At 33.6% G+C, this 13,680-nt stretch overlaps 1 protein-coding gene across 2 annotated transcripts in view; it reads right to left on the bottom strand.

Annotated features, from left to right (window-relative positions):
- The window catches only part of NRG3 (neuregulin 3), a 1,117,732-nt gene that overhangs the window by 416,754 nt on the left and 687,298 nt on the right, over positions 1-13,680 (bottom strand). The gene's annotated exons all lie outside the window — the stretch shown is intronic.

Genomic DNA, 13,680 nt, shown 5'->3' with positions numbered 1-13,680 from the left:
CAGATTCATATTTATTATGACCTTATAAATCTTTGAGTATTTCCATTTTTTTTGGCAAGACAAAATGTTCCAAACACATCTTGTAAATTCTCTCCCAACCCAACACTTAGCTTTCTCTCATAAACCTAATTTATTTTAATAGGAAATATTATTTTAATAATTAGACTGAATACTTAGAAATCAAATTTTTCTTATCATTCTTGGGAATTGTTCTCAAGGCCTTCCATTGTGCAAAAGCCATATTATATTTATGTACATACAGTATATGTGTATGTGAAATAACAGATACCAATATACATGGTCTCTATTCACATTTGCATCATGTTTATTTCCCTAGGTCTAGCTATCACTGGTAAGGGTTTCTCAGATAACAAAATAGCAAAGACTTGGTGACTTAAGCAATATAATACATTCTATTTTTGACAGTTCTGGAGATTAGTAGTCCAAGATTAAGGCATCGGTGTATTTGGTTAAAACCATCTTGGATTGAATATTTGGCTATGCAATTACCAATACAAATATACCATGCCCTCTATCCTTGAAGGTGATTTATCCTTGACATTCACTCTTAATATACATGAGTCCGATTTCCTCTTCTCAGAAGCACATCAAACAGAATGGATTAAAACCCCTCCATTAGAATTTTTAGTTATAAGTATTGAAGTAAGTGTTCTGTTTTTCTAGTTAGTTCAAAGTTTAACTTCAAATTAAGGGGATAGGATTTCAATATATGGATCTCAGAGGGAAACGATTCTTTAATATTATTCATCTAATTGTAAATGTATCCAATCTTTAAAAAATCACAAATATCATTCCATTATTCTCTATTTTTATATTTTCTCAACTAGTAAAATTACTAATCCAATTACACTGAATATGCTTACATGTTGGACTAATGATCTCAAAATATCATCTAGCTTCATGTAATATTTCAGCAACTTACAACCAGTATCTTCTTTCTTTATTAGGCAGACTCAGGCTCAACTAAATCCATTTTGTGCTCCCTTCTCACTATGTAATATACATATATTCATATACCATACACCTAATTTCTTTACCCTCTAAAATGCCATTTGCATTGAATTATTTTCAGAAACAGAGAGAAAAAGGAGGAAATGGGGAAAGCCAAGTTCTTACTTTTCCACTATGGTTGAGGCTCTCAATGTTTATGAGCTACAGATAGAGGATATTTAGAGCACCATGAGGATGCAGAACATTGACTCCCATGGCTGTAGGAACTGGCTAGAATTAGAAGACAGACTACCCAAGCAGATTGCCTCGGGACTCTTATGCCAGGAGAATGTGCAAGACACATGTGGGTGATAGTAGAATCAAGTAAAAGCAAATAGGAAAAAGTGCTGAATAAGCACTCTTGTTGGCAGAGCTTCCTGGATCTCACTAGAAGTCCCTGTCACTGGGCATTGCCCATGAGCTGGGGAGCAATGTCCTTTTTTGCCCATGGTGAGGAGTGAATATTAATCCACAAAGAGCAAGAAAATAGAAATGATGATGAAAAATTTTTCAGAAAGCCATTGGGCTGCAGATAAAGAGGACCAAAGAAGTTTATAAATGCAAAGTCACAAGTTCACTCCATGAGAGAATCCCTATATAGGATTCAGTAAAACCATCAACAATGTCATCATAGGACTCAAAGCAATTGAATAATAAAGCAAAAACTGGACTCCAGTTTGCAGAAAGAGCGACTGGAGGTTAGAGATGTGATTTATATCTAAGCCAACAGTGGCTCAGTGAAGAGGCACTGCTGATGCCACAACTACTTCATAGAATATGACCTTGAAGCCAAAAAGAATATCCCCTTGCCCAATTAATAGTATAGCAGGTAGGGCATTTGACATGCATGTGGCCGACCCGATTCAATCAGCAGCATCCTTTATGGGTCCCAAGAATGTAAGGAGAAATTCCTAAACTCAGAACCAGGAATAAGTCCTGAGCACTATTGGGTGTGACTGGAAAAAGAAAAGTAAAAGTAATCATACAGGATATGACTTTATAAGGTCAAAACTAGGTCCGAGGGTGGACAAGACATCCTTTCTATGATGGATCAGCTAATGAAACTGAAGACAGATAAAGTTCAAGGGAAGATTAACAAGATGATGAGTAAGTAAAAGGACTAGGGTGCTGATTAGCTAGTTCCATGGCACTCTATGGTGTTGGGGTTCGCAATCTGAACATTTGCTACTCCACCTATCTGCACAGGTCCTGTAATCTTTTATTGACCCATTGTCATCTTTAAGTCCCAAAGAAACAATCATGCCATTATGGTTGCCTAGGATAAAATCTCTCATCACTGCATTCCCCTTAGATATATTGGACTGAGGGAGTGATCATCAGGATTATTTTGTAATTTGAATTATTCAAATCAACCCCATCAGAGGGCACCAGCATCAAGGAACAGGTACCCAACCACCAGGTGAGATTGGCACCAAGATTATGCTGAGGTACTCTCACGACTGCTGCTGCCAACCTTCTTGCAAAGAGCAACTAGAAGGAAAAGGAGGAGATCACAGAAATTGCCTATGGTGCCAAATCCTCTGCCAAAATATTGGCTGACCAGCAGGACAAGAACATGAAGTGAGTGCTGACAGAAGAAACTTGGGTGGTAGTGGTGGTGGGGAGTATCAGATATTTCTGGGCATGGATCATCATTTTTCCTTGGATGATCACTAATAATCCTTGCATAAAGTTTGACTTTTTAGTTTCTAATAAATCCCCACAAGTGAACAAGGAAGAGAAAGAAAGAAAAAGAAAGAAAGGAAAGAAAGAAAGGAAGGAAAGAAAGAAAGAAAGAAAGAAAGAAAGAAAGAAAGAAAGAAAGAAAGAAAGAAAGAAAGAAAGAAGAAAGAAAGAAAGAAGAAAAAGAAAGAAAGAAAGAAAGAAGAAAAAGAAAAGAAAGAAAGAAAGAAGAAAAGAAGAAAGAAAGAAAGAAAGAAAGAAAGAAAGAAAGAAAGAAAGAAAGAAAGAAAGAAAGAAAGAAAGAAAGAAAGAAAGAAAGAAAGAAAGAAAGAAAAAGGATGGAAGGAAGGAAAAAAGGTAGGAAGGAAGGAAGGAAGGAAGGAAAGGAGGGAAGGAGAAAGAAAAGAAATAAGAAAGAAAGAAAAAGAAAGAAAGAAAAAGAAAGAAAGAGAGAGAAAGAAAGGAAGGAAGGAAGGAAGGAAGGAAGGAAGGAAGGAAGGAAGGAAGGAAGGAAGGAAGGAAGGAAGGAAGAGAGAGAGAAAGAAAGACAGACAGAAGACAGAAAAAAGGAAGAAATGAAGGAAGAAAGAAAGAAAGGAAGGAAAGAAGGAAGGAAGGAATTTAAAAAAGAAAAGATGGCTTTTTGAGGAAGAGTAGGATATAAAATGGCAGTACTGGAACTTATAAATACACTTATAAAATCAAATGAATAGATAATACATTTTTCTATGTCTCAATTTCAAAATAAAGTAAAAAAATTCATCTATGGCTTTAATGTGCAATGAAAACAACATAAATATTTTAAATTCGCTTAAAATTTATATTGGCCATCAAAGTTACTTTATTGTATTAATATCAACTGGAAGATGAATAATCAAAAGGAGCACTGATTAATGTTGAAACTTAAATTCAAAGATAATAGTATTATGAGCACTTGTTTTAAACAGTAACCAAAATCTATCCTCAGAGGTAAGGGTGACCTGATTTATGCACTCAGTTCTAATAGCATTATTAAAGATGAAAAAGGATTTCTAGATATAATTAGCTAAGTCAAAGGATTATCTGTAAGCAGCCCCAAAGTAACTAGAGATTTTCACATTATAATAGAACATTTTCCTACAGAATTTTCTGCATCAACAGTAAAGTCACAGCACTAAATTGCAGAATCATTAGAAAAATCAGTAGAGTTAGCTCTTGTGCTGGAGAAGTTGTATAAACCCTCATTACACGGTTCACAGAGACATTCTTTATGACAACAAGTGATACCTGGGCCCTCATTGTACCATTTTTTAGGCAGAATGAAATGTACTTGCTAATGCTTTCAACAGTAATGTTATGGATAGTTGATTGTTCCACTTGTTGCTTGCAATTGAAATTCAACATGTATTAATTGGCTGTGAATTATACAAAAGTGTTTCTTAAAATTGAATGAAGGAAATAAAAACGTAGGAGATGATAACTTTCTAATCACTAGGTCAGGACTTAGGACCTGAGCACTGAAGACCAGAAACCAGACCTGTAACTCCATCAAATAACATACAAGCTCAGAGGACAAGAGAAAGACCCCTTAGCTTTCTGCTCATTGTCCCCCAAAGTTCAGTGTTTGTATTCCCTTGCTACTTACTTCAAGTACAGTTCCTTTAACTACATATGAATAATGCAACATAATTTAATTAGAATGTAGTTCTCTAAGAAAAAAATTCCTTCATTGTGTTACTTACATTTTTATTTATTCACAGATCTTTGAAAGAAAAGAATTTAAATTCATTATTTAATTTTTATATCTGTTTAGGTAGATTGTTCTCTATAGTACATTGAATATTTTGTTACCTATATTTTACATACACTTTTTAGGTAGTCTTAAGAGTTAGTCAAGTATATTTAACAGAATTGTATTATAATAAGAAATATTTTTTATTTATATATTTATTTTGGTTTAAAGCATCCCCGGGGATGCTCAGGGGTAGGCATTCAGAAATCGCTCTTGACTTGGGGGACCATACAGGGCGCTGGGGTTGAACCAAGGTTCAACTGCTGTGCTATTGCTCTGGCCCCAAATTATCCTTCTTCTTTTTTTTTTTTAATCAAATTTTATGAAGACATTTTGATGGAAAAATAGCATAGAGACTTGGACATTATCTCTGCTAAGTTTTAGCTAATTTTCTAATTTGCCTTACAAGGTACAGAACAGTTATGTGGTCTATTTTTGATATGAACTATATCTTTAATTTGACAGAACATGTCAATTGTAAATAGCATATGTTTTGAATACAGATCACTCTAAGTTAAAATGCTAATTTGGTCAGATTTTGAATATTGGGCTGGAAAAGTTACTAAAGTTCTTTACTTTCAATTAAAAACCAAGGATAGCAAATAGATTTCACTAGATTTTCTCAAAAATTAAATAAAGTAATGAATGTATAAATATGTCTTAGAGTTCTCTCAATGATTACTCACAGTAGCTTTATTATTACTAGTTATTAAGAACTCAAAGAACTTTTATCTCTAAAAATTTTTGATTCCCTATGAAAATAGGTGATATATTGTCATCCTGTAAGCATTTCTTGTCAACACTGAGTTCTTCTTCTAAATTTGTTGCCTCTCATTTTGCAAAAGTTCTTCTTCGTTCAGTATTTATTTGATAAGGGTCACATAAGACCTACATAGAATAATATTTTATGTCATTTTGACCAATCCATAGATAAAATAAAGTAAGGGCAAAGGGTAAAGCCTATCCAAGATTGCAAAACATACTAACATCTACTTTAAAGTTATTATTAATCTTATTAAAGAAACACACTTATATAAATATAAACTATATATTTAAAGATGATCTTGAAACAATTAAGAAGTGTCTATTTTTCTAGTCAGGGCTATGCAGTACTTTCATGCACTCTGAAGTTCATTTTGTTGTTCAACAGCAGTTCAGTAGTTTCATAGCATGCCTTTGGAATTCAAATGGTTTCTAATCACTCATTTTTATCAAATGATCTTGAAAGAGCAGAGCACATTAATGGTACAGAAAGACTACACAGCAGATAGGGCACTTACTTTGCACAAAGATGACCCAGAATCTGTATCTGGTGCCACACAATTCTGCCTCACTCCCCACCAGGAGTAAGTGATCCCTGAGACTGGAGCCAGCATTAAGACCTAGTTACTATTGGATGTGGCCTCAAATCAAAACAGAACAACAAAAACACTTTAAGATCTGATGCTAAATACGAATGTCTGATCTGAGTGCTTAAAGTAATAGGGATCCTAATATGCAACACAATGAAAAAAATTTGTCGGGCCGGAGAGATAGCACAGCGGTGTTTGCCTTGCAAGCAGCCAATCCAGGACCTAAGGTGGTTGGTTCAAATCCCGGTGTCCCATATGGTCCCCCGTGCCTGCCAGGAGCTATTTCTGAGCAGACAGCCAGGAGTAACCCCTGAGCATCACCGGGTGTGGCCCAAAAACCAAAAAAAAAAAATTTTTTTTGTCAAAAAACAATTCTCTTCAAATATTGATATATAAATACATGTTAAATTTTGGTCTTATGTGTGTTTGGACTTTGGTCTTTGGAGGTCTGGGTGAGGTGTTTTCTTTGTGTGTGTGTGTGTGTGTGTGTGTGTGTGTGTGTGTGTGTGTGTGTGTGTGTGTGTGTGTGTGTGTGTGCATTTTTGGAGGGATTTGTTTTGGTTTACTTTGATTCACACCTGGCTATGCTCAGGGTTACTCCTAAAAGGCAAATATCCTACCCACTTTATTATCACTCTACTGCTTTTGTTTTATTCATTTGTTTGTTTGTTTTCTTTTTTTTTTTTTTTTGTATATTACTGAGGCTGAAGGACTTGTGACTACCCCTAGTGATTCACACCCTGGTAAGAATTAGGGGTGCTTGGATCCAGTTGTGATGTGGATGTGGATCATGGAATGCCAGGTTTAAACTTGATTCCTCTACGTACAAGACATTCCCTCTAGACTTTGGAGTGATTTCCAGGCCCTTTATACATTCTTAGAAGTGCTGATCTGTACAACTTTGTTTGCACTTTCCAGTACACAAAAAGGTAGATGAGCATGTCATCTCATTGACATGCACTGACCTAAGATAATTCCAAGAGGGGCAGTAACTGTAGTAATGTCAACAATAACAACAGTGTCTTGTAGAATTGCACTTTACTGTTAAAAGGCTATATTGGGATGCATCACATAATTTAATTTTCTCTAAAACCGTAAGAGAACAGATAATGGACTCAATATGTGTACCTTCAAACGCATATCATATCATGCAAGAGTAACTCACAATGTGAGTGTTGTACCTTTGAAAAAATGACTAGGACATAAATGTTAAACCCCTATGATTAAGACCAGTATATTCAAGAAAGGAAATGAGCTTTCTTTCCACTATAAGATGACATAGAATGAAAAGATCTATTTTAATAAAAGAAAGCAGGCTCCCATTAAATCTTCAAGCACCTTGATCTAATTTTCTAGCCTAAGAAATGTGAGCAATACATTTCATTTATTTATTATCACCTGGTCTCTGATATTTGGTATGGTAATCTAAACAGTAAGAAACAAAAAGACTGCATAAATTTATATCTAATCAAGATTTTCACAAAAATTCATTGACTTACATAGGATTTTAAATATTTTCTATATTTGATTACAAGTTTAGAACATTTACTTTCCATGAACATTTTTACATAGTTTTTTTTTTCTTTTCTTTTTTTTTTTTTTTTTGGTTTTTGGGTTTTTGGGTCACACCTGGCAGCACCCAGGAGTCTCTCCTGACTCTACGCTCAGAAATTGGTCCTGGCAGGCTCGGGGGAACATGTGGGATACCAGGATTCGAACCACCAACCATCTGCATGCAAGGCAAATGCCTTACCTCCATGCTATCTCTCCGGTTTTTGTTTTGATGTGCTTACTTTCATAAATATTTAAAAACATTTATTTGTTGTGCTTATTTTCATAAATCTTTAAAAATATTTATTTTTATAAATAAACTAATTAGCTTTAATAATAATTTCAAATAAACTTATAACAAATGATTTAATAACATACTGTTATTAAGTATTCTTTCCATTTAAATGCCCTTCTAGGACTATGAGCAAACTTTTATAGATATTCATAAAGCCGTCCATGAATTTTATGATCTTAGGATCTTTAGATAACTAAATAAACACTACAAAAATTAGTTCATCATGTTGTTATGGCAGGGAACTTAGAACTAGCCTATTCTCTCTGGACCCAAACAGAAAAACTGAGATCTCAACTTAATCAGAAAAGTTCTTTCGCCTGGAAGGTACAAAACAAAACAAAGCAAACAAAAATAGAATTTATCTTCTAATTAAAAGTAAAATATATCATCTACTTCCTATGTCATGAAATATATATTCTCGTGAGATATACATGATTTATACATATATCTCAAGAGATATATGTATAAGAAGAAGAAAAATATGATGTTTAAGCAGAAGAAAAAAATGGCCCATAATGTTAAGCAAGTGTACAAGTTTATATCTTCTTATAATGAGGTATTAGTGCAAGCTAGAAATCTCTCATAAAAACAGTTTCGTTCCTGTTTGTTTCTAATTGTGTTTCTCTGTTTCTTGACTAGTTCCAAGCAGTTATTTTTCATTTCCAATTCTCATATCATGGTACTTTCATAAGAAGCTATTTTTTACCCTATAGTACCCAACAAATCATCCTATTTGTCTTTTTGAATCCATGAAATCCTCAGTAGATTTGTACTTCATGAAAATATTGTTTCAAAGTTCTTTTAGGGTGATATGTCTACTTTGTGAGAAAAACAATAACATGGATCAATTATGTTGTGATTGATTGCTTAGCAAAATAAGCTCATGAAAGACCTAGGGACAGAACATACCAAGTGGCTAAAGTAAGTTGAGCCCGGAATCAATGTTCACAAAACAAGCATAATGCTATATGTCAAATAAGTAGATTAGAGAATTTTTGAAACAATTTATGTCCAAACTGCTAATATAAAAGTTTTACAACATTTGTGATGACAGTTCAAAATTATTTTTATATATTTTCAAATTGAATCTTACCAACTATATTGGGTTTACGTGTAGAGGAATACTTTTTTAAAAGAAAATAATTTATTCTATTAAATAATATATTAATTTTAATATAAAAATTTTACTAAAATAATGTTCCAGTGCTTGATTTATTTATCCTATTTGGAAAACCAACTCCATGAAGACTCAGATTTACTTAAATACTCTTTCGGGAATTTGTCATCTTTTAATGAATATCTCGTACCAAAATTCTCTCTATTCCCAAGAGTGTCTCTAAATGTGAAATTGTTTTCGTCCTTTACCATTTCTTTATCAGTATTAGCAGGGTTTATTTCCTTTTTGTTTCTTTTATTTTTGTTTGTTTTATTTTCATTTCTTTTCATTTCCTTCTCTTCTCTCTTTCTCTCTTTTGTTGTTTATTTGTTTGTTTTTAGGCTGCACCTGACGATGTTCTTAGGTTATTTCTTGCTCTGTACTCAGGTATCATTCCTGACAGTGTTGAGAGGACCATAATGAGTATTTGTCATTGAACCCGAAGCAAGCATCCTATATGCTATACTCGTAAAATTTTCTGGGTGGGAGGTCTTGGAACCAGACTTTAGTTGTATTTATTAGAAATTACATAGTTTTCCTAAAATGTGCTTATTTCTGGGCTGAAGATACAGTATAAGAGATAATGTGCTTTATTTTGCTTTTTTTATAATATTTTTTATTTAAACACCTTGGTTACAAACATGATTGTGGTTGGGTGTCAGTGGTATAAGATGACGCCCCCCATAACCAGTGTAACTTTCCCATGTGCTTTATTTTTCATGCAGCTAACCCTGGTTAGATCCCAGTATTATGTATGGTACCAGAATTACCACTTGAGATTGCTAAAAATCTGAATGTTGTTGAGTACCACTGAGTAAAAGAAGTTCCAAAATACACTTCCCTGACCTTGTCCTCCCAGACTAACTTCCAATTATATTTTATCTAGAAAAAATAATGTCCAGAAAACACAGTTGAAAAATACACAGATTCTGACCACATAGAAAGCACACATCTACGTTATTGTGCACCACAGTATCTCATTGAAGAAATCACTGCTCTGATCATGAAGTTTCATGGAATACCAAAAAACCTTTTGTAATAAATGCACTGTATTAATGTCTAATTGGCTAATCTTAATTTTTAATTTATGAATCACCTGAATTAAGGCCAGTGAGATAGCACAGAGGTAGGGTGTTTGCCTTGTATGCAGCCAACCCAGGACCAATCTGGGTTAGTTTCCCAGCCATCCCATATGGTCCCCAAGCCTGCCAAGAGCCATATGTATGCTTGATGCTTATAATTATAATTTGATAATTATAAAATGACAGCATATTTTATTACTTTATTTAAACATCATGGTTACAAAGTGGTTCATGATTGAGATTCAGTCATACAATGTACAATAGTATTCACAGTGCATATTTCACTCCACCAGTGTACCTAGATTATGTCTTACCCTCCCCTTGCATACCTCTGGAACAGACACTTTATCTCTCTCTTTTTTTCCTTTTAGACATGTGGTTGTTAGTATTTCTTTTTTCTTTCTTTTTTTCTTTTTTATTTGTTTTATTGTTTGTTTTCTTTTTTGGGGGGGGTCACACCCCATAGTAATCAGGAGTTACTCCTGGCTCTGTGCTCAGGAGTCGCTCCTGGGACCATATAGGATGTTGGGATTCGAACCACTATCTATCTTGAGTAAGCTGCGTGTAGGTAAATGCCCTACTGCTGTTCTATCTCTCTGGCCCCCGGTTGCCAGTATTTCTAATGAAGGGGTAGCATGAATGTCATTTTATCTCCTTTAATCACCTTCTTCTTGTCCAGAAAGATAATTTCCAACTACCATTGTCCTAATGGGCTCTTCCTTGCCCTAAGTGCTCCTCTCCATTACTTGTGGTAAACTTTCTACCACAAACTAGTCCTCATGGTACATGTCAGCATTATCTCTGGAACTTATTACTAAATTATCTTTTTTAAATTTGACAAAAATGAGTGATTAATCTATGTTTGTCTTATCCCCACAATTGATTTTATTTAATAAAAAATACTCTGCATATTCATCTGTGTATAAACAACTTTCATGATTTCATTTTCCTAATAGCTGCATAGTATTCCATTGTATTCCATAGTATCCCATTGCACAGTTTCTTTATCAATCATCTGTCCATGGGCACATAGATTGTTTCCAAATATTGGCAATTTAATATTTAGGGAACTGGTTAAACTTAGCAAGGAAAAAAGTTAAGCCTATACAAAACTGAGGAAAAGATGAACAGACATTTTCTCACAGAAGAAATACAGATGGCCAAGAAAACACACATGAATAAATGTTTTACATCTATCATCAGGGAGATAAAAATCAAAATAACAATGAAAACTCATCTCACAACACACATCACAAAGAACAAGATCAACCAGTGCTTGTTATGATGTAAGTAGAGAAGGACTCTCTTTTCTGATTGTGGGAATGTCAATTGTACAAGCCTACTGGAAAAACTATATGATGACATTATTTTTAAATTAAATATAGGTATGTATACACTACAATTTTGTATTATTAATTTCAACTTTTTGATTATTTATATTTATTTTAATATCTAGACTACTATGCTAAATTCAAATGATAAAACACTTTCACTCAAATTTAGAGCCTGTTCTTTCTTGTATAGACTTTTTAAGTTATATTTTCTCATAATAGAATATGCAAGCTATACTATAAATTTAATTTACAATTAAAAATGAAAAGATATTAAATTATACTATAAGATATTAAATTATACTTTAATATAAATTAAGTCTAAGTATGAGTCTTCTCACTATGAATGAAATACTCAAAAAAAAAGTGTGCCAATATATAAATGTGTGCGCATAATGTAACCACTAGGCATCTAATCAAAGACATGAGAAACAACAAAGGGAAGGTAAAAATAAAATAATAATTCTATTATTTTTAAAATTAGTGAGCAATTAAATTTTTTTTTGTTTTGGTTTTTGGGCCACTCCTGGTAAGGCTCAAGGGTTACTCCTGGCTATTCAATCAGAAAACGCTCCTGGCTTGGGGGACCATATAAGACGCCAGAGGATTGAACTGGGGTCAGTCCTAGGTTAGTGCATGCAAGGCAAATGCCCTACTGCTTGCACCACCACTCTGTCCCACAATTAATTCTTTAAAAGAAAGACAGAGCTCAAAAATTTAATCCTATCCAAATGCAAGATTCTTGCCTATTTGACTCGTTTTCTGGATTATTTCTTAGATCCCTCTTTTATTCAGGCTTTATTTAATTGTATTATTTTTATAAACTCCAAAGTATTTTTTATTGTAAGAATATGTGTAAAATGCATGCTCATGAATAATTTCTATGTGAATTTAATCTACTTAAATTGATTAAAGGTATTTTATTATGAGGTCAGCATTTAAAAAATTAATGATGAATACTGCAGAGAAAAAATAAGGCTAAAACATTTATTTGACAATAAGTATCAGATCTTTCTTTAAAATTACACTTACTAAACATGTACTGTTTTAAAAATGTATTACCTTTCTAATGGTATATGAATAGATATTATTTGGACCCATTGGTCCCAATTATACATTATACATTCTTGCATTGTTCAACTTACTACATTTTCTCATGTATTCAAATTTCTCTTTAAAATCTCTTGAAACCACGATAGATGTCGATGATTTAATTTGTTGTATAATGTCTGTTAATGAAGTCAAAATATTTAGAACTACTATGGTGTAACTTTCTATGCATGCATGCATAATAACTTCAATAGACCATGAGCAAAATTAAATTAGGAGGACAATCATTTGACATAATGATTTATGTTTCAGAGTGAACCATGTTAATTGTCATCGAATGATTGAAGTAGATGCAGAAAGTATGTGGGGTGTGTGTGTGTGTGTGTGTGTGTGTGTGTGTGTGTGTGTATGTGAGAGAGAGAGAGAGACCATCAGCAGTTTTCTTTATTGGCTTTTATACTCTTAGTGATAGAGCTAGAGCTCTCCTGAGAGATGATAAATTTAGACTAAATTTTATACTAGCTACATGCATATCATCGACATATTTAGCAACTGGAAATTACTAAAGCATACATTCTTGTAAAACTACTATTATAAAAACCTGTTTAAGAAAATAAGCATTTCCAAATAATGAGCTTAATAAGTAGGTATATATTTATGTCATGGATAAGTAACAAAACTACTAAAAATTTTCTATACTACCTGCTTTGGGCTAGCTTTTATATAGTTAGTAGTTAAATGCTTAGCTTTTATAGCTAAATCTACTTCACAGATTAAACCAATAATCTTCTACAATTAACTTTAGTCCCTCTGACGCTTGTAGCCTAGCAATTTCCTGCATCATGAAGATTAAACCTCCTTCATAGATCTGGTAAACACACATTGCAGCCTGCTTGGTAGTTCTTCCACACACAAATTCAGCAAGAGGGGTTACCATCCCAAGTCACTACTTTCAGGAGGGCTATATTATGCTGTCCCTCAAGGAGAAAAATAGCTATGTTGCCTTTGCAAAGAATCATGAAAGCAAAGTTAGAAAAAATGATCATCACTCACGATTAGCTACTTCAAAATGAAATTTAGCGCACTGCACAGACATTTGGTTCTTAGACAAGAGTATGCTAGAAAATATAAGATAAAGTGAAAATCCAAAAAGTCATTCTAGATCATTTAAATGAAAAATTAAAAATGATATATCAATATTTTTTTAATTAGAGGCCAGAGTGATAGCTCCATGGATAGGTGGTTTGCCTTGCACATGACCAATTAGGTCTGATTTCAGGCATCCCATATGGTTTCTTGAGCCTGCTAGGTGTAAATTTTAGGGGAACGGCCAGGAATAAACCCTCATAGTAATAGGTGTGACCAACTTCCACCCCTAAATAAAAGTTTAAAATTAAT

Source organism: Suncus etruscus, chromosome 17, assembly GCF_024139225.1.
Source record: "Suncus etruscus isolate mSunEtr1 chromosome 17, mSunEtr1.pri.cur, whole genome shotgun sequence".
Taxonomy (NCBI): domain Eukaryota; kingdom Metazoa; phylum Chordata; class Mammalia; order Eulipotyphla; family Soricidae; genus Suncus; species Suncus etruscus.
Note: the sequence above shows the minus strand (reverse complement) of the source record. Positions and strands in the feature narration are given on the sequence as shown.